This window comes from Alligator mississippiensis, chromosome 3 (genome assembly GCF_030867095.1).
Source record: "Alligator mississippiensis isolate rAllMis1 chromosome 3, rAllMis1, whole genome shotgun sequence".
Lineage (NCBI taxonomy): Eukaryota > Metazoa > Chordata > Crocodylia > Alligatoridae > Alligator > Alligator mississippiensis.
Window position 1 is genome coordinate 4509227 of NC_081826.1, and position 21433 is coordinate 4530659.

Below are 21433 nucleotides of genomic sequence, written 5' to 3' on the forward strand. Positions count from 1 at the left end.
TCCATGTTTTATGTCATGATTTCACAAGGACTCTGATGCTAATGCAGACTGAGCACATGCTCATGGGAGGATGGACCTCAGTGGTTCAGGGACAGCAATGCAATAGGTGCATTTAGGTAACGCAATAGGTGCCCAGTCAGTTAACAGAACAAGAAGCAATGGTCCCAAGTGGCAGCAAGAGGAGCTGAGGTTAGATATTAGGAACAACTCTCTGACTAGGAGCGTAATAAAGCACTGGAACAGGCTAACCAGAGAGGTGGTGGGATCTCCATCCTTGGAGGCTTTTAAGAGCCAGGTTGGCAAAGCCATGGCTGGGATGATCTAGCTTGGCCTGGTCCTGCTTTGAGCTGGAGGTTAGATTAGATGTGACATCCTGAGGTCCCTTCCAACCCTCATTTTCTATGATTTAGGCACAAGGTACAGTCAGGACCATGGGAAATAATACATATAATACACTGTGCTGCAAAGTAAACTACTCCCTGGAAAATTCAGGAGCTCAGTTCAAAGACAGGAGCTAGAAGAGTCTCTCCAGCCAACACAAATCTCTGCAAGCTGAGACTAAAAGGTGCAGCAATACATAGTATTTCCTCTGTCTGCCATTGCCCCTATCCTGAAGCAAACTTTACTGTCTCGCCCATTAAGAAGCACTGACCTGGCAGACAGACACCATCCGTGCACACCCCTGACCCTAGCCCAGACATGAGAGAGACACCAGAGGCTCAGTAAGGCAGCCCATAGTGCTAAACTGGCACTGGATGAGCTATCAAATGCAAAGTTATGAGGCCAGACAGCTCAGTATTTGGAGAATACCAATCTGCTGCACCAAAATACATTCTTGAACAACCCCCTCCAGCTCAGCGGTCAGGGCCTGTGATGTGATGGGCACGCTGCCCCTGGTACACTTATTCTATATGATGATGATGATGATGGTCTCATCTTGTATTGCTTCCTCTGAAACCAGAGCCTCATCCTGCCTAGTAATGAGGCCAGACCCTAGTCCAGAGGGTTTAAAACTTCAATCAGAAAGGGATGACGGACTAAGGCAGAGCGAGTGGAAACGATGGCAAAAGCGATGGCTATTCAAGGCAAAGCAATGACAAGATCCAGGTGCTCTAACCCCACTGCTTCTTCCCCAATCTCCCCACACCTGCCTGGTGTAGCCTGAAGGACGGAGGGTAGGAGCAGGCCTGCAAACAGTTAAAATACAGCAGCTGCCATACAGTGCCCAGAGATCACGAAGAAGGGCTGGAAGGGACCTCCACAGGTCACATCTCGTCCAGAATCAAGATACTTCTCTAGCACTAACAATAGCACCAGGATGCACCTGGCCCCCAAGCCTTTAGGAACAGTGGGCTTTTATTTATTTCTGTTGGGAAGAAAAGTGCTTTCCTCCTCTGTTTTCCTACACATGACTGAATAGAGATGCCTTGAAACAAAAGGAAGCGGAGCACTGCGCTTGAACTCTGTCCCCGCCATCCACTGGCATGGTATATCGCTGCTCTCGAACACCGCTGATCTGTCTACTACTCAGCACCTGGCGCCCGCTGTGTCAAAGCAAGAACATTGGGCCAGGGCTGTCTCTGCTGTGGGGATATTTATAAGGGATGTTATATAAAACTCAGTGTGCTGCTGCTGCACTGCACCCGTGACAGACCAAACGGGTAACATCTGGCATGGCGTGCTGGCCAGGAACCTCAGGCCCAAGCAAAACCAATCCCTTTGTCCCATCCCACCCCAAAACCCCAACAGGTTCTCGATGTTCAGGAAAAACTTGGCTCTCTGATGACTTGCACTCTGATGATCAATGGACCTGGCTCATGGTGTAGGCACACAATGCATTTAGAGCGTGGTAAGTCCAACTTCGCTATATAGAAGGAGTGGACTTGCTGTTATGTAGTAAATCATTCAAATCCAGGGTAACATCCGCTCTTGGTGGGTAATGATCCCCCTTGGAAAATGGGCAGTAACATTACAGGGGAGAGTTACAGCGGGGAATGTGCCTGCTCCCCTACTCGGCGTCATCTCATTTGCTCAATGCAGTGAACTCTGCTGCCAAACGGCCTTGCACTGTAAAAGCAGCCAGCTCGGGAGAACTGATACTGTGCCCCCTCTTTGCCCCAGAGTAAAGCCAAATTAAATTACTCCATACTAATTAAGTCACCCATCAGGAATGGCTTTGGGCTGTGCCATCCTCCTTATTTCTAACCTAGTAGCATGCAGAAGCTCCAGCTAAAATCCAGGCCTTGATGTGCTAGATGCTGTGTGTAGATATTGCAAGACTGTGTTTGCCTCTAAACGCTCACAACCCAGAGACAAGACAAAACAATGAAAAAGATGGAAGCAAGCTAACAGTGTTTGCTGTGTTTGTCAAAGAGAGAATAACGGCATGGTGAAATTAAACCCCTTGCCCACAATGATGCAGGCAGTCCATAGCAAAGCCAAGGGCTGAACTCCCCCATTCAAGAGCAAAGACTTAGCCTCGGGACTATTCCTTCCTGAGGATGCTGGTGCGGTGAGGTGTCTTTCCAATTCAATGCCATTGTTAACCCTGTGGTGGCTCCCTCTGCCCCACAAACCTTCCCTCTCCACCTGCATCACTCTGGAGTTTTGGCAAACGGAGCAACTTTTGGGATGACACGTTTGAATGCCAGTGTGTATCACAGGCGTGGGCAAAATACAGCCCGGGGGCCGGATCCGGCCTGCCAGGCCATTCTATCTGGCCCACGGGGTCTCAAAAAAATTTAGAAAATTAATATTTATTTGTTCCTGGCTACCTGTCAAAGATGACAGGAGCAAGGGCAGTAGGACCCAGATGAAACCAGTGGTAGGACCCAGCAGCAAGGCCTGCCAAGCCCTGCCCCCCACAACCAGAAGCCCCTGCCTAGCAGAGGCTTCTGGCCTGGGACCATGGGGCTGTTTCTGCTTCCCTGCACCAGAGAGGGAAATGTGGCCCTCAACAGCTTGTCAAAACTTGGTAAGCAGCCCCCCACACAAAATAATTGCCCACCCCTGGTGTAGCTGGACAGAGGCAAGACCCAGCTGGGAAACCGGGAAGAATAGCATCATTAATTCACCACCCCATTGTTGGCATTTGCACCAGAAGGATTGGGGGTTTTTTTGCCCCTCCTACAAATAACTTCCAAAGGGAGATTACGCTGTCTGCTCCCTAATCAACAGCAACTTCAACAGGGCTAAGAGTTCAAATAACCATAGAGCACCTCAACAAAAGCTGCATTACCTGAGAAACAGGGTGTCTGGGTTGTGAATGGAGGTAGGAGGTGTGGGTTTTTATATGCTCACTCAGCATGTAGCATCCTCTGGCTAGGAGGGGTGCCTATGTTTGGCTCACCAGAGATGGAAAGAAATCTTTCACCCTAATTGCAGGTGCAGCCACTTCTGGAGAGGAACCTGACTGCTGTTTAACACTCCCCAGCAGAAGTTATTATAAATAATTATTTGTCCTGTAAGACTTTCCTACCACTGCTATTCCAGTTGATGCACCTCTGGGCTGGGATTCAGGACAACTGGGCTTGCTTGCTACTTCACCTTTGATCTGCTGGTGATTACCAGACCCAGTAGGGAAGGGAAGACTAGGAAGTATCATAAGACCAGGTGCATTCATACTGTGAACAAGGACACTGCAGCAAGCACCAAAGACAGGGCTGTGGGGAGAAGCTGGCTGCATGGGGATGCATGGACCCATCGTTAATCTGCACAATGAGAGACTTCATGTACAAGCTGACGGCATGCAATCAATGCATCTGCTGTGGTGCAGAGCGAGCACAATCTCTCCTGCTCTGGGACCAGAGGTAACATAGCAAAGGCCCCCAAATAGTGCAGATCTCTCTGCATCCACACCACCCCAGTGCACCATGCTGCAAAGGGCCCAAGACATGTCATGTGCATCTCAACTGCGGCACAGCAGATTTCCTTCCCTCCAGCGGCACTGGACTAGCCAAGCCTTGCAAACCAGGGCAGCATCCAATGAAGGAAGTGCTCAGAGCAACTGTGGTCGAATACCTGGCAGTTAGCCAGCCCCAGAAGCATCCACGCAGCAGTCTTCCCTATAGTACATGCTCTAGTACTCTCTCCAGGTCATGCTGGCAATGACTACGAATAGGTCACCATGTACACGGCCCTAAATGTACTGGAGCCCAGCTACGAAGCACAAAGCAACACCCACATCCAGCTATGACACTTTACCCTAGTTGCTCCCCACCTGAAACACAGCTTGCTCTCAGCGGACGGTGCAAGGCTATGAACCGAGATAGGCTAAGCAAGATCTCCTGCTTCACAAGGGTATCCCAGCCAAAGCGGCTTGACTGGCCCCCTCCAAGAAGTGCAGAGCAGAGCATCAGAAACAAGATGCAAGTAACTCTGCCCCTGCTTTTTCCATGCAATAGACCCCCCCATAAAGTCACCAACCAACCCAGGGTGGAAGCCGGCATTCCCACCATCCCGTGCGCATGTCCAGTTATTACAGGGATGGATGCATCAGAATTGAGGGCAGCCAGTCAACCCCTGCTTCCTAGCATGACTATTTGAAACCTAACTTCCATTTTACTTAAATGAAGGTCCCAAGGCTCAGAGATGTAAAGCTGGCATTTCCAGCCCTGTCCCCAGCCCTCCACCTTTCAGGTCCCAGGCACTCACCTTGCCAACAGCAGAAATAGCTCAATGTTTGGGACTGGAAATCCTGGACCATGCAGTCAGTTAACACTATTGCAGCAAATCCAGAAGTTGGCAACTCAAGGTATATGGGATTTTTTTTTAAAGCCCTCTAGCTGGTAAAACACGCTGGATACAGTGTGAGAATATTTGTGCTCCATTTACTTTTGTTCCATTGGCTTGGCAATGTCCATTGCAACCGCTCTGATAAATAGGGTGGAAGGTTTGCTGTGTTTCACACCCCCCCACATCCATCTCCATGCCTGTGTCCTGCAGCACTGCTCGCTAGCAAGTCACCCAGAGAGCTGGATGCATGGGGATGCATGGGGACTTCACAATCAAGAGCCAGGGGGACCATCGGCACAAGCCCCTACTCCTGTAGCCAAAGCAGAAACCATACCACTTGCTAACAAAGCAGTCATGGTCCTGAGCAATAACCCCATGTATTGCAGCTATGTTTCAATATTAGACCTGTCCAGACTCTGCCAAGGCATCTCCTTTATATAGGCATAAGCCCAGATCGGTCCAGCGCTTGAATTCACAACCCTGGTAAATTAGGACACAAGCAGCCATTCACTTTCTCCAAGGAGGCTGCCCAAACACTTTGTGGCATTTACTTCCAAAGAAGAGGCACTTGGAGAAATCCCTTTAAACCCTTTGCCTGCAGGGAATGGTTCACCCGTTCCCCAGGGCCTGTGTGCAGCTACAGGGATGTACAAAGCAGAAACAGCAGAAGGACCTGAGCAGGAATCACTTACTGCACATTTACTCATACACGTGCCCAAAAATACAGTGAGTGTCCAAGGTGGGGATTTTTCTTGGCTCAAGTCCTGGAGGCTGCTGGTGGCAAAGACAATCCCAGGCATTTTTACCTCTGTCTTGAGATGCCGGAGAAGCCATGCAGGGAGGAGAGTCCCTCTCCGTGCTGCCAGGTGTGGTTACTTTGCTGTAAACATGACAAGGCCGCACACTCCCCCATCCTCCCCTTTGTGTGCATAGACACTGAGCATTTTCCACCAGCAATTAACCCGGGGTTTGGCTTGATAGGCTGATTTGATTGTAGAACAACATCTGAGAAGTAAAGATTAGCCGGGCCAACTCCTTTAACGCTCAAGGCATCAGTGCTGCGACTTGCAATCAGATTTCTCTCTTCCCATTTGGTGCTTGATTAAAGGCTTTTTCAAGCTTCCCTTTTCCACTCGCAGATGCTTAAGTGGGGGGACACAGAAAAAACTTTTTTATCCTGGAAATGGCAATGGTGCGTATCTCCGGTACCATCAGGGCAGGAACGTACAGACAGGCAGCAAAATGGGTAGGCATCGTCCGGCAGTGCCAAACAGCAGGGGATGGGACGTGGGATTAGCAGTCTGTCTCAGGAGTGCAGGGAAAGGCTCTTGAGCAAGTGGCTTAGTGCAGAAGTAGATGCTGAAAGGGTCAATGTGCTGATTTATTCAAACCTCACGTGGCGGCAAAATCCTCTACAACAAAACAGCTGATTAACGAGCCAAGCCCATCAATCCCACATGCCCCAAGGCAATATCCAATGAATAACTGACTTGTTAAAGCAAACAAACCTATCTGAAGAATAAATCCATCAGCAGGGCTTTCAATACCAGCGAACCCATTGGAACAAGTTTCCTTGTGAAGGCCTGTTGGCCTGTGGTTGCTGGGATCCGATGGACGTTTGTTTCCGAGAGAGGATGCTCACTGCTGGCTTCCGACTAATGAAAGGTGACCCTTAGCATAGCCTGAGTCATGTCATGCACTAAGTTGGGTCAAACTATCCAGCCAGACCTGTTTCAAGATAGGAAGGGTTATACTGGGCCAGCGGGCAATCTTGGGCTGGGTGGGGGTACAGCCAGGACATAGTGCACTGATGCCTTTGCTCTCTGAGGTATCAAGAAGATGAAGCTTGACAAAGGGAAACCTGAGTCGCAAGGAAAATAAATGGAAGCACACATATGCAAACAACAAAAAAATACATTTAGGAATAATCTGCACCTTGCGATGAGGTCTCATGGGTGATGCCTTTCCCCTGAGGATCAAGGGAGGGGAGGTCAATCTGGACAAATTCATTCTGAGTGCGACTCATAGAAATATAAAGAAGTGAGGCTGGAAGGGACCTCCAGAGGTCATCTAGTCCAACCTCCTGCCTGAAGCAGGCCCATCCCCGGTTCAAACCATCCCCTACTAACCCACTGTCTAGCCTCTTAGCAAAACAACTCCAGCAAGATCCATGCAGTTCCTATCGAGAAAAAGCCTGGCCCATCATCCCTGCATGGCACGCCAAAAACTGAAGCACAAAGAGGCCAAGGCATGAATTGTTCCCAGACTGGGAGTGCCTCTATTCTGAGACACTCGGGACCTGAATGCCAGAAAGACCAAGACCCCTCGATGCTCACTCTGACGTCCTCTGGAGCTGGGGATCGCCAGCGCGGTGTCCCGAGTTTGGTACCCACGGTTGGCAGATGCTTTTAAAAACAGTGGCTTACGTGACCATGTTACCAAGTCAGCCAGCCATGCTGGTCCTGTGTCCTATCAAGGAGAGCAGGCTGACACCTATCAGAGAAACCAGCCGACACTAAAAATGATATGCAAGGCCTTGCCAGGGGGCAGGAGGGGTAGGGTGTCTCTTATGGCATGGACACAGGACACCCAGGCGTCCTAAACCATGGGCTACCCTCAAGGGCAATGTCAGAGATGAGTTCACAACTTGCCGAGTTAGTGAAAGCTTGCAGCCAGCAAGGACAACCTGGCAGCAGACGTGGAGGGCGTCTAATCCTCATTGAATACAGAAGCAGTTCAGAAACAAGAGCTTGGCAGCAGTACAAACACAGTGTATGCACTGAGCTCTTGGTTCACCATGCTTGATGTTGTAAACACCTGCTGCTCACTAGAAACCCCCCATCCACCTCTTGGACCAATGCACCCTCAGCAAAACGCTCCTGAATTCAAACCACCCTCCAGACTTGGCTTTCTGTCTGGAGGAGGCATCTCATTAACTGGTTGAGCTCCAATACCAAGTCCAGTGGGACTTGTCATGGTCTTGTCCATGCAAACACCGTTGCAGCCTGGTGAGCTAGGGAAGGAAAAGAGCCCCTTTTTCACAGGCCAACAGCTCTGCATTTAATCCTCCTCAAAACCCCATTTTCTCCTTTGATGTCACGTTGCGTATGGCATGCATACGGCATGATTGCATGCACAACACAGTTTGGGATTACCACCGCTTGTTTCAGGTCAGCTGGTCACTTCCTGATCAAAGCGATGTTTTAGGTAAGCAGGGGAAGAGCCGAGAGAAAAAAAACCAAAAAACCAACCTCCCTCTGGTTTAATTTTGATAGCAGAGGTAGGGGCAGGGAAGAAAACCCACTCCAACAAAGGAAAAATCAGCAAATGATCTCTCATTTTCTCTGACAGAGGTAACCAATTTAAATTTTCATAAAAGAGGCGCTGATGTGTGTCTTTGAGAGATGGAGTCACCAATCAAGCAGGCCTCTGATTTAAAATATTATCATATTTTTTATTTTCTGAGAGCTTCCTGGAACAACATGACAGATTATCTCGACATAATCAAAGTAATACACAACCCCTTGCTCTTAGCCTAACTGTAAGTAATTTCCAAGTCCAAGACACAATGATGAACAGACTGTCTGAAGGGACCTAATTTGCTACTAATTTTCCTTCATATGTGTTTTTTAAGAACTCCAAATATACTACAAACCACAGCACTTAACAGCCATCTATCACACACACTGGCAAGGGAGGAAAGGCAGCACTTCTACCGCAACCTGCCTCCCAGCAAGAAGCATTTTGTCCTCTTAAGCATGCAAGAAAAGAGTTTGGTGGTCAGTCCAGTCCCATATGAACACTGCATCGCCCAACCACTTCACACATGCATAACCCCCACAGCACCTTCAATATACCCTGCATGATGGGACTCTCCTGTCAGAATAGGGTGCAAGACACTCAGGAAAGATGCTGGAAGGGCTGTGTTAAACCATCTCACCCTGGAAAACCAGGGGACCCTCCAGATGGCAACAGTGGTGGTTAGGGTTAAGGTTAGGATTAGGGTTAGGAAGACAGAAGATGCTGTAGGTCAGGGTTGCAGTGGTTCAGGGTAAGAGGCTGAATGAGCTCGCAGCTGAGTCCAGGGCAAGAGGGCTGGAAGAGCACGAGCTGCAGATTAAGAAGGTACTGGAGCAACCAGGGGACACTGGAGCAACACCTGCCCTTGCACACATGCTTCTCTGCCCGGCTGCAAATCCCGAGGGGTCCCACCTTGATCAGGCATCAACTGCACACCTACTGCTTATATAGCTCAGCACTTAACTCTCTCCCTGAGTCACTCGCCCACCTGCCATCCCAATCTCTTCCTCCAAGTCAACCCCACAGGTTGAACGAGCCCCTCTGAACACATAGGGCAGGTGACGGCCAGCAGAGACTGTGAGCAAAGCCCAGCCCTTATCAAACAGCCCCACCAAAAAGCACCGGCCAGGCCGAGATGCATGCACGGCTGCGGAGGGGCTGGAAGCTGATGCATCCTGCTGTCAGATATCACACAGCACTTTGTCTGCAGACATGTTGTGCTCCTTCCATCCAATGCAGCGAGATCAATAGAGCCTGTTTTCTACAAATGACCGGGCCAGAAGCCAGATTTGAAGACACCGACGCACTGCAATGTGCTTCCTTTTTTCTAGGGGGGGGAGCTATTTAAAAAAAAAAAAATGAAGAAGAGGGGACTTGCGAGCCACCACAAAGAGGAGCACTGCCTTCCTGGCTTGCTCCTTGAAATGGAAGAGGAAAACCCTGGGCTGCTGGAGAAACAAAAGCAGGCCCCCACAAAAAGAGCGGTGATTTATTTGTTTACCACTGCAGATTTTCTGCAGGTAATTAATTAGCCATTTAGATCTCCAGCAACAGGTAGAGGGGGGGACTTAGAGCCGGGCACTTGCATCAAAGACCCAGGAGCAGGTGTTGCTCCTGGGCAGGGGTCGGGGGGGTCATACACCCAACAAAGACCCCTGTCTCTCAAGGAAGACCCCTGCACTTGGGAGGAGACCCAGCCCTTTGCATTGCCGCTCCCAACACCCAGCAGGGAGGGCAGGGAAGGGGCTCGCTGTCTGCCAGCCGCTCTGCCCCTGAACTTGGCCGGCTCCAGGTCTGCAGTGCTGCACTGGACACTAGGTCTAGCCTTCCCAGGGGAGCCTGTTCCCAGCCCAGGGGACACCCCGGCCCGGGCTGAGCTCAGGGTGGAGGGCACCCGCTGGAGAGCAGGGGAGGGAGCCATGCATCCCCCTGGTCCCCCTCCCAGCCGCCGGGGCGCTCCCCCGGGCACAGCCGGCTCCGGGCGCCGATAACTGAGCGCACAGCGCCACCTCCCCGCCGCGCCGCGCCAGCACGGGCCGCGCCGCACCCGCTCCCGCTCCCGCACCCGCGCCGGCAGCACGCCGCCTGCCTCAGTTTCCCCATCTGCAGCAGGCGCGGCTGGCGACCCCCCAGCCCCAGGGGAAGTCAAGGAGGGGAGGGGAGGTCTGATCCAGGGTGACAGCAGCTCGGATCCCCGGGATCAGATCCCCTTGCGCGCACATCCCTGGCCATGCACATATATACCACCCCCGTGCACACATCCTCCAATGCGCACACATCCCCCCCCATGCACATATATGCCCCCCAATACACACATCCCCCCATGCACACACACACACACACCATACCCCTCAATGTGCACACACCCTCTATGCTCATATATACCCCCAATGCACATATATACCCCCAATAAACACACATCCCCCCATGCACACATATGTCCCCCCATGCACACGCACACACACACATACACACCATACCCCTCAATGTACACACACACATCCCCATGCACATATATACCCCCAATGCACACACACATGCACATATATACCCCCAATAAACACACATCCCCCCATGCACATATATACCCCCAATGCACACACATGCACATATATACCCCCCAATAAACACACATCCCCCCATGCACATATAAACCCCCAATGTTCACGCACGCACACACACACATGCACGTATATACCCCAATACACACACATCCTCCAATGCACACACCCCCCCATGCACACACACGCACACACCCATGCACATATATACCCCCAATAAACACACATCCCCCTAATGCACCTATATACCCCCTCCCTCCCAGTGCAAGGACCCCGGGATGAGCTCCGTCCCAGCCGGGGGGTGTTCCCAGCGCCTGCCCCGACCCTCCGAGCCGCCCCCAGCCCCAGTCAGGAGGGGCTCCCGAGCGGGGCTGCGGCGGCCGGGCGGATGGAGAGCGCGGAGAGCAACAGGTAAAGCCGGGGTGGGCGGGGGTCCGTGCACTCGGCGCGTCCCCATCCCCTCCGCCTGCCCCGCAGCGGGGTCCCGGCCGGCCGGGCACGAGGCGCGGGGCTCCCCTGCAGCGGCCGCGGGTCTCCGCTGCCAACGCCCCCCGCACCCTAATGCACATGTATGCCTCCCCAATGCACGCATATACCCCCCCCACAATGCACACACACCTCCAATGCACACGTCCCCCCAATGCACATAGATCCCCCAATGCACACCTCCCCAGTGCGCACACATCCCCCCCCCATGCACACATATACCCTCCTCCCCATGCACACACACGTCCCCCCTCTTTGACCTTGCCCCGCTGCAGGCGCCGGGGGTCCGGGCTGGACGCCCCAGGCTCACCCCGGGTTTGCCCCAGCCGCTTGGGCACTACTGGAGGGTGCCCCCTGCCCCCGCCTGCAGCTTGCTCCCTGCTTTTTAGCACCGGGGAGGTTGCGGGGGGGGGGGACCCTGTTTCTGTGATGCTTTCCTTCCCCGCTCCCGGCTGAGGATCGCTGGCGGAGCCCGGCTCCGGAGCTGGGGCAGTGCGGGGTAAGTGCGCTCCGGACAGACGCTGGCTCGCCGGGGAGAAGCCGGGCTGCCCCGGGGAGCCCCAGACACAGCAGCCCCGGAGCAAGGTGCCCGGGTCCCTCTGCACCCCCCGGGCAAAGCAGTCCCAGCCCCCGGCCGCCTCCGCCGGCTCCGGAGCTCCTTGGAGACTGCTGGTCCCCCCCTCACCAGCATCCCTAGGGAGGGACAGCTTATTTGCAACCCCCTCCCCTTTTTTGCCTCTTCCCAAGACCCGCATTTCCAGAACTTGCAACTTCCAAGACCCCCCTCCCCATCATCCCTCTTATATCCCGCAGACCCCCCCCCCAAACCCTTCAGTCTTTTCCTTTGCACTGCTTCCAAGACAGCCTCGCTGCATCCGAGCCAGAGTAGCAACCCCCCCCCCCCACCCCCCAAATAAAATAAAATTAAAAAAACCAAACCAAAGCAGCAGGAGCCGGAGCCCCCCTTACCTTGCAGACTTTCCAGGACGTTATATCCTCTGCCTCCCGGCTGGGAAATTCCAACTCCAAAGCATCCCCAAATCCCAGGGAAACCGAATAAACATTGGGCAGCGTGGGAAGCGCCTCTCCCTCCCTCCCTCCCTCCCTCCCTCCCCCAGCTCGGGGCTGTCTTAAGAGGGGGGAAAAAATCAAAGGAGAAGAAGAAGGAGACTGGACAGGTCCAAAAATCCTGAAAGGAAACAATTAATACTAATGGGGTGGAGGGGGGTGGAAGAGAGAAGCCCTGGGGTGTCTCAGCAGAGAGGAAGGCTGGAGAGCAGCAGCCCAGCGCTGCCCTTCCCGGGAGCTGCCAGGCTTGCGGGCAGCCCGCAGTGCCAAGCCAAGAGAGGAGTAGATCCCATCAAGTCGCCTTCGCAAGCCCAAAAGCAAGGGGTGGCAGAGCTGGTTCCCGGCCCCGAGGGGCTGAGCGGGGCGGCCCCGGGATCGGGGGGCTGCCGGAGCCTTGCTGCGCGCTCCTGGGGGGTCACGCACGGATCCTGTGCCCGGCTCTCTCGCTGTGCCACTAGATCCAGTCTGTGTAGCCAGGGGCTGCATTAAGGATTACATCAGGCTTTTATAAGCTTTCCAGATCACACATTAGAGTGAGAGAGAGAGAGAGAGAGAGAGAGAGAGAGGAGGAGAGAGGGAGGGAGAGAGGGAGGGAGAGGCGAGAGGCAGGGATGGATGGCACTTGCGCACACACACGCGCACACACACGGATCGCGCCGGGCGAAGCGGGCAGCTCTCGCCCGAGCCACCGACCTGCCCCCGGATTGCAGCGGGCCACCCCGGCTGGCCTGTGGGAGGGAGGGAGGGAGGCAGGATGGAGGGATGCAGGGTGGAGGGGTGCACAGGTAGATGCATGGATGGATGAATAGGTTGTTGCATGGGTGCAGGGGTGCATGGGCGGATGGATGGATAGGGTGTTGCATGGTGGAGGGGTGCATGGAGCAGGCGGCAGAGGCAGCGCCTGGCTCCGAAGACCGGAGAACTTCGTGCCGGCAGGGGAGACAGGAGCTGCGGGCTGGGGTGGGGGGTGTTTAGCGCTGGCGCTGTTGCTTGCACATCAATCAGCCCCTGGCCGGGCTGGGCAGCTGGAGGGCACCCCTTGCCCTCCTCATCCCCGTGCCTGAAGCTCAGCCGGGCATTTATAGGCACCAGCCATTGGATTGGGGGGGGGGGGGGACTCTCTGCCCTCCCCGGGGCACAGAGGGGCTGGGTAGTGGGGGCTATATGGGACTAGGAATAGGCATCTGGCCCCTTCCCCTGCCTTCCGGAGCCCCTGGCACCCAGCTGCCCGGCCCCAGAGAGAGCAAAGGAGGAGGCAGAGGATGGAGACATGCCAGGCTGCATGCACCCGCTCCCTTTTAACCCTTGAGGCACCACAGACCTTGGAGAGGGGGAGGAGAGGGGACACCCCCCAGCTTTTGTAGAGGGACTCGTCCTTCCCCCCCACCAGCAAGAGAAGCTCAACCTTTTTGTGGTGCAAGGAAGCAAGGAGCCCTCCCTACCCTGAGCTGATGCTGCCATCCCCCTCCTCCAGCTGCTGCCTGGCTCCTCCTTTCCCCTCCTCCATGGGCATCTGTGCTACCCCAGGCAGGCAGGGCAGGGCCAGGCCACTGGACAAGGGGATCAGGCCCTGTGTCCCCAGCAGCCCTGGCATCCCGTGCCACCTCTTCCAGGAAGGGAGCTGTTCCCTGCCAGCCCAGAGACCCTCAATGGGAGCTAAGGGAGGCCATGCAGAGCTGGAGGGGGTGGTGGGGCTCCCAGGGGCTTGCCCGCTTCATGTTCAAGAGCACACAGCACAGCCGGCAGCTTTCCCCTGCTGCAGGGTAAAGGGACTGGACCAAAAAGGGATTGGACACATTCTTGGAGGAAAGGGGCATCAGTAGCTACTGAGCTCAGGAGTGAGGGGCACAGAAAGTCCCCAACTTTAAATGCTGGCAGCTGCAAGTGAGAGAGGAAGAGGGGGACAACCCTTGGTCATGCCCAGTTCACTCTCCTCTTCAGCATCCGCTCTCTGCTGCCTTGTGACACAGGAGACGGCATGATGAACCTAGGGCCTGACCCAGTCTCAATAGCACAGGGCAAAATACACCATCATCCTGTACTGCCTATAGCCCATGCCTAGCCACCTCCACCACCACCAGCCCCAGGCTCTGCAGTGCCGCAAAGGTGCAAACACCCTGCTTACCCTTCTGAATGTGATCCTGAAACCAGGTGACCGGGGCTTGGCTTTGTTGCCACCCTTTTGCTCAGAAATACTGTGGTCCCACTAGCAAAAGATCCAGGACCCACAGTCTTGGGCATCATATGAATGCAGCACACAGAGGTGTTCCCTGCCCCAAAAGAGCTTGCAGCCTATGGAGAATTGATGGGGCATTTGGATTCCTCCTGTCTCATGATGTGAGAACTAGGGATTTTGAGAGAACCTGGAGCACAGATGTTGTCAGGTGCATGAATGTAGTTGCCTTGGAGAGCTGAGGACTGAAGTCAATGAAGCAGGAAAGCCCATCCCAGTGCAACCTTCCTATGTAAGTAATACAAGGAAACAGCCATTCACATAAGATACAGGTGCTCAGTGGCACCCATTGCTACTACCTATCACTGAGGCTGGCCAGCAGGATGACAAAAGGGCTGGGTATTGGACTGGATACCAAGAATATTTTAATAAGGAATTAGAAAGAACTCAAAAAGTTTTGGGAGGGATTATATATGCATATACTTCAAAGACCCAAGCCAAACCCATAACTAATAGGCACTAGCAGGAGTCTTAACCCGTTGGCAGGTAATACTTTAATTATCTACAGTAAAGATCTTATTTAATACTAATACTGGCCACTGGCAGTCAGGATCCTGGACTAGGAGGCCTGGGGAAGTGTGGCAGTTGCTAAGTTCCTGTGTTAATATTGTGCACCTCCACACCATGCACACAGATGTGACAGGAGGCAGTTAACACATACTTAAAAACAATCTTGTATTGCATGGCTAAGAAGAGTTTAGGGCCAGATTCACTTCTGGGAAAAATCAAAGGAACAGACCCTACTTACATTTACAGTTGCTTTTGGCCCAGAGGCTGAGATGCAATTCAGTCAACATCCTTATCAGGCAGCCGAGGCTGCCCGGCCAGGTGTTTAATCACATCTGGAGTGCCATAACTGAAGTTGTGACATCAAGAGAATGCATCAATAATGGTGCAAAGTGAGGACGGGAACATGTTAGTTGGCTATTGAGAGGCTCTTCCTATAGACTGCAGCACGCCCACCCAGGGGAAGAGCCATGAAGTGAGTCATTTAAAAGCAGACTGGCTGTGATGCCAGGCAACCCACTTCATGGAACAACCCTGCACGCAAACAGGGATGGAGCACTTAGCATATCAGGGGTTGCCATCCCTCGTGTCCGTAGTTTCCATACCAGCCTCTGCTGTGGCTCAGCGTGCACTGGGCTATACAGGAACACCCTGAGCCCCCCTGCGATTTGAATTTTTGGCAGCCCCCTCCGTTTTCTGCACGCCTCCTAGGTGTACTCAGGGCTCCAGCTGAGAGCTATGCCTTCCTTTCCAAGTGTACCCCTGTTGCCATCATTCTGCTCCTGCTGTGCCTCGCGGGAGGTGTAGAAGCAATGCAACCTGAAATCTTTACTTAGCTGGCATGTTAGGCAATATATGTATGGCAATAGCTCCTAGACCAGGGACCAAGGCCCTGTTGTGGGTGCTGTGCAAATGTAGCTGAGGGCAGGCCTGGCCTGGCACTGCTAACAGTTTTAGTGTAAGATGAGCCAGAACAGGTGGATGCACAAATCAGGAGGGTGGAAAGTAACAGAGGTGACAAGTGAGCCTGCTCTGAGCAGCAGCGAGGTGATGATTGCAGTGCCGCAGCTGCCAAGCCAATTCAGCAAACACCAGACCCAGGCTAGTGCCACAAAGCTAATCATGTAAGACTCATCTGCTGCATTTTCCAAAGGTTGGTGGGAATCTGAAACCAGCTTGGTTGTGGCTGCTTCTGTTGCAAACATTTTGCATAGCTTTATTCTTCACCCTGCTGCCAAGAGGGGCAGGGAGCTAACCCCCATGGGGACACCTGGTAAAGCACTAGGAGCCAGCGACATTTCCCCCCTTCTTTTCCTTTTTGTCTCCAGCCTATTTTTTCCAGGGTTTCTCTGTGCACCAGGGCAGGGAGCGGTGGCTTTCGGAATAAAATATGTCCTGGGATTGCAAGTTGGCAAAAGTACCATTTCTCCTTGCATATGCCATTCTTTGAAAGACTGAATGAATTTAAAAAAAAAAGATCTTTCTTTGTTAAGAGACAGTAGCATCAGCTGGAGAGTTGAGCCTGCTCATTATTCTGTTCCCTGTGCAGTTTGTGCATATTTTCCTTCTGCTTTTGCCATGCAAGCATCAGAAACTGCTTTTACCGTACTTCCTCACATATCATGCACACTCCAATTACCAGCACCTGGATTCTGGAAAAAAGTGTGTGTTGCCTCTAATATAACACATGGAAATGCTTTTTTTTTTTTTTTTTTTTTACACAATGTGCAAGGACACTGTGGCACTCAGTGCCACAGGATAGCATAGAGGCCAAAAGGCACTAGGACTCAAAAGTGGCTGGCCATTTATATGGATAATAAAAAGGCCCAACATTATGACTAATGCAAACAGAAATGGGAAGGGTTCCCACTTCATGCCTCGGGGCATAAACCAGCCTCTCGTGACCAGGAATGTATGGAGGAGGGTGGAGGAACCCACATCTGCCTTGTGCAAGGTTACCTGTGCCCATCTCTGGCACAGAGAACTGCTGGAAAGGGCATATTGGACTAGATGGGTTTCAGGTCTGACGCAAGTTGGGCATGTCTACTCATTGCCCTATGGTGAAATAGCAACATGGTACATCACTGTACAGTGCGCTACAGCGGGTCTACATTGGCACGCTACAGCAACATAGCTAGCGAGCATATATAGTGACATTGTGGGGAAATTTAAGTGTGCACCACCTGTTTGGCACAGTATGGGCATATACTGCACCATGTTTTAGTACTCCCAAGAGGAAGTATTAAAGCATGGTGCAGTCACAGCATTGGCATATGGCAACATGTAGATGCGCCTGCTGTTGCCTAAACCATGCGTGTGTTGGCATGTACATAGGATCAGCTTGTTCTGCTCTCACAATCCTGCCATTTATACTGGGAGACTTTGGGGTCTGCTGGTCAGGAAGTGTGTGAAGCCTTTTCTAGCAGAGGTAAGACTACACTGAGTTTACAGAGGACCTCCCCTCCACTTCTGGTTTGCCTGGTAAAGCCACTGCCTATTCATTAGGCTAGGAGGTCTCCGGTCGCCCTGCAGGATTTGAGGGCTCAGCTGCCCGATCGGCCTTGGGAATCAGCTCTGCCAACTCAATAGACTGAGAATGAGGGAAGAGGAGGAAAGGGAGTCCGCAGTCGTTCCCGATGACCCTTTTATAGAGGATTACTGCAAAGCAGGACAGCTTACAACCAATCAATTCTATCTTGCTTTCAGCAACAGGTATCAGCGTTTACATTTGTAATGCCTTGATTCATGTCTAGCTGAAAATTTTGCTCAACCATTTCCAATTACCGGTAAGCCACATACTTGGGGCTTAGCCTGCGCGGGTACAGCTCAGTTGTGTACAGCATCTTATCTGGCATCGCCATCTGCCCAGCGTTTGACGTGGCTGGCTGGCTGTCAGATCCTCCCTCCAGCCGTGGAAGATGGGGGCTTTTGAACAATATTTTTGCTGGTGCGATCTGCCTCGCGTGCTTCCTAAATCCGAGTTGCCAGTGGCATTCCCATGCCAGACGGACACTCAGAAATGTCAGTGGTAATACCACCACAAAGCTGACCCAATGCTTCTGGCCTCTCCAGGTGCTTTCCTAGTGGAAATCAAGTCCTGTTTCTCCATCCCTGAGCAGCTGTTGTTCTTCTAAATAAACCCCTTTGGTATTTACCTGGCTCTTTTTCCTGGATGGCAAACCGATTCATGAATATCCACACACGCGGCTGTGCTATGCTCACCATTACCTCCCATTGTACAGAGGTGGGAAGTGCCCATGGCCTCAGAGTGACTTGGTTTCAGAGCTGGGATGATCCCAGTGGTTTTGCCTCCCAGGCCCTTCTTCTCCCACATGTGAGAGATGCCCATGCCCTGGCAGATTCAAGCCATCGGTTACCTGCTCCCTGCCAATGGGCCAAGCTAGAAGTAAGGGTTAGGGAGTGTCAAGGCCATCCAAGCACCCACTGGCTCCATTGAAAGCTGTGCAGAGGAAATCCCACAGGATTTTATAAAGTGCAGGAGATGCTTTTGCTCCGGGCAGGATCTGCAAGGGGATCAGCCTCTCCTCCACCAGTACAGGGCCAGGGAGCACCAAAGGCAGCTGACATGGGAGGCAAGGACAGGAGACAAACTGTGCAACCAACTGGATCCATCATGGGTTGATTTCAGGGACAGGGGCAAGTTCTCTGGGGGATCCAGTCTGAACTGGGGAGGGTCCAGCTACACCACAGCCAGCCAGAGGACACAGGCACTGTCCACCCTAGGCCAGGGCAGGCTCCCCCGATCCCACCACCCACCCAGCTGTCTCCCACCCACTCCGATGCTGATTCACACCAGGCTCATCCAGCCCCACTACAAACCCAGATCAGGGGAGAAGACTTGGAAACAACGCCTCCTCCCTCCCCCCTGTGCTCCTTGCCCCCAGCCCCTGCAGCTTTTCCCTTTCCCCCAGCCGCTACAATGCAATCGCCCCAGCACTTGCAGCCATGGGAATGATTATGGCCAGGCCTGAGGCCCGATGCATGGCATGGGATGCTGCTGCTGAGAGACAGGAGCATCCCCATGGCAGCCTGGTGCATATAGGGGGACAAGCCCTGCTTGCATGCTTCCCCCAGCAAGGGGGCTGAATGAACCATGGGGCTTGAGAGAAGGAGGGTGGGGGTATGGTTGCTTTGCTTTGGACCAATGGGCTCTGTTGATAAAGCCTCTGCTCCTGCTGTCCTGCTGCACTCACCACCAGATCCAAGCCCTTTTCTGCCAGGGCAAGAACCAAGAGACCCCAGGCACATCTGGCCAGGGAAGATGCCAGGACCCTGGGTGGGCAGTAGGCACCCCCTCTCCAGTCCCTGCCCTGGCCTCCCTTGTATTCTGCTTACCCAGGCTCATGGGCGGATCTAGGATTCGGCAAAGAGGGGTTGAAAGGCAGTGTAGTAATTCACCATATATAACCACGTGCATATTTTTCTCCTGTTCACGAGAAACTAGACACTTTCCTACTATGCTAGGGGGTGGCACTGTATATTATTCAGTTGAAGATCAAAGCAAAAAAATAAAATAATTATTGGAATGGGAACTCATTTGCTAGTGTATGTCTATATTTAAAAAAAAAAGCTCAACCCACTAGGCCAAAAATAGTCAAAGGATGTTGTGCTATTAGTCCTCTCATCATGACAGTTAAAGATATATGTCTCTTATTCAGTTTCCTAAAACAAAATCTTGCCTTCTTGAATGTCTTGGCAGTGCCTCCAATACCCGCCACCCCTGCCCATGTCCCCCACCATGCAATGACACTTGGAGACTCCCCTCGGCTTCCTGTCCCAGATTGCAGGTTGCAATGTCCTGCTGAAATACTGGCATGCTCTATACCAGAGCTGTACGGCTGGGTGGCCTGGGGGTGTGCATACTTGCATCCACAAAGATGCTGAGGAGCCAGAAGCAACCTCCAAGTACCCTTCTCCCTCCTTGCCCAGCTGAAACCTCCCCTCCTGCCAAGCTGAATCGGAGGGGGCCCAGGTACCCCTGAAAGCCCAGGACCTGTAGATGACAAGAGCAGCTTCACTGCTTCCCCTGCACATCCACAATGATGGGATGGGAGCAAGGCAGACGCGGCTCTCCGGGCAAATCTGATATCTATTATTAGACCAACTCAGAACATTTTTTCTTTGCAAGGGATGGGATCAAAGCTTTCAGAAGCAATTTGGAGATTTAGGTGCTTCACTTTTGCTTGGGACACCTCCAGGAGGATTTTATTAAGAGGGAGCATGCTCAGCAATTTAAGCCCGACTTCTTTCCAGCATCTTAAAACTGGTCATGGGGAGTTTCAAGCTGCTTCTTAAAGTCTCGGCTAATATGACACGTTGCTTCCTCAATAGGAAAGCAGTTTAATTTGTTTCAGCATGTGTTTCCCTAGAAGAACCATAGATGGCAGTAAGTGGTATTTACCTATTCATTTTTTCCCCCAGTCAATTCCCTTATTTTAGTGAAGAGAAAGAGAGAAAGTTGTATTCTTGCCATTATAAGGAGTCCAGAAAAACAAGTGCTGAATCAGCACCAAGGGGGTGGAAAGGTATAATTGTGCATGCATGCACACGTGCACGCCTAGCTGGATATACTGACCGGCGACAACAGGACTCGAGATGAGAACAGGCTGCACACAAATTCTTGGTGCTGACACCCTTCCCTGCAACCAGACACGTCTGAGCCAAACTATAGCATTTCATCAAAAAAAAAAATTACCATAAGAAGCTTAAATTTCCAAAAGGAAAAGTCATTTTGACCCAGACATGTGCAAACTTTGCTTCAAAAGTCAAACTGCTGAAATTACTGTTTACAGGCTGTTCAGGGGAGTTTTGGAGCTAGGATCCTTTTCCACACGCAAAATTGCTTTTGATGAATACTTTCAGACCAGAAACATTGAATTAAAGGCATCCTCTGCCTCCTTTAACGACCCCTTGAGTTTTCAGCCTAAATCTAGCACCCATCCGAGCAACTTTTAGCATATTTCTTAACCCTGCTGTTGTATCTCAGTTCAGCACCGAACTGCTGGGGCATTCATTGCCCAAGGAGGTTTAGAGGATCCTGACTACAGAGACAGCTGCAGCAGACAGGCAGAGGACTGAATCGGCCTGGAGAACAACCCCTTTTTATTGTTAGGAACAGCCTGTCCTGCCACCGTTCCTGTTCTGTGAATCAATGCAAGCAATGATTTCAGCCCCTCTTCCAGGACTTTCCTTTGGCTTTACATTTAAAATGATCCCCCTACATTCATCTACAACATCTATTGCCTTTTCTCTCATGCTTAGAGCCTATTTTGGCTCCGAGTAAAAGCTGGAGTCATCCACGCACGTGCAGCGTGGGGAAGTACATTGACACCGACTGCAAGGCAGAACCCCTAATTTGGCATTTGGTTGACAGCCCCCTTGCCCTACAGATGTGGCACCATCTTTTCCGAGTATTTCTGATGTCCGAAACAATGACTCATGCAAGCAAACTTAAAGAAAAGTTTCTCTGCGACAAAGAAATGCATCCTGCTTTCACGTACCTTGTTCCAGAGCTTTTGCTACA

At 52.2% G+C, this 21433-nt stretch overlaps 1 protein-coding gene across 3 annotated transcripts in view; it reads right to left on the bottom strand.

Moving 5' to 3' along the window:
- The window catches only part of ADGRB1 (adhesion G protein-coupled receptor B1), a 321100-nt gene extending 308947 nt beyond the window's left edge, over window positions 1-12153 (bottom strand). For all 3 annotated transcript variants that reach the window (XM_059723698.1, XM_059723697.1, XM_019481825.2), the window contains exon 1: window positions 12051-12153. The gene's annotated coding sequence lies outside the window, so the exon portion shown is untranslated. The remainder of the gene's footprint in view (window positions 1-12050) is intronic.
- Window positions 12154-21433: the final 9280 nt, after the last annotated feature.